This window comes from Pygoscelis adeliae, unplaced genomic scaffold, assembly GCF_000699105.1.
Source record: "Pygoscelis adeliae isolate BGI_AS28 unplaced genomic scaffold, ASM69910v1 Scaffold34, whole genome shotgun sequence".
Taxonomy (NCBI): domain Eukaryota; kingdom Metazoa; phylum Chordata; class Aves; order Sphenisciformes; family Spheniscidae; genus Pygoscelis; species Pygoscelis adeliae.
In genome coordinates, this window is record NW_008824658.1 from 232,651 (window position 1) to 233,003 (window position 353).

Consider the following 353-nt stretch of genomic DNA (forward strand, 5'->3'; position numbering starts at 1 on the left):
TGAGAATTATAGCAGTGAAGTTACTCTGGGTACGATTACAGCTAATTATAGTTTCATTTTGGAATTTAAAGGTTCCCCTGCAACACTCCCTCCTTCCCGCTTACAGGCACTGGCCTTGGAGCATGTTGTGACTGCTGCCCGTAATTGCAGTAACTGAGGTCCGTCAGGTCACTGCCAGCTATGTGACATGTGGATGCATTTGACGTTTAGTTGCTAGAAATGGGTAAGTCATTACGGTAATGGTATGGGGAGAAATCTATAAAGAATACCCTACACTGAGGCTAGAGCTGAGGCAATCTAAGCCCAAACTTTGCTAGATCTGTGCCTGGGGGAGAGCTCAACCGCAAGAAGGC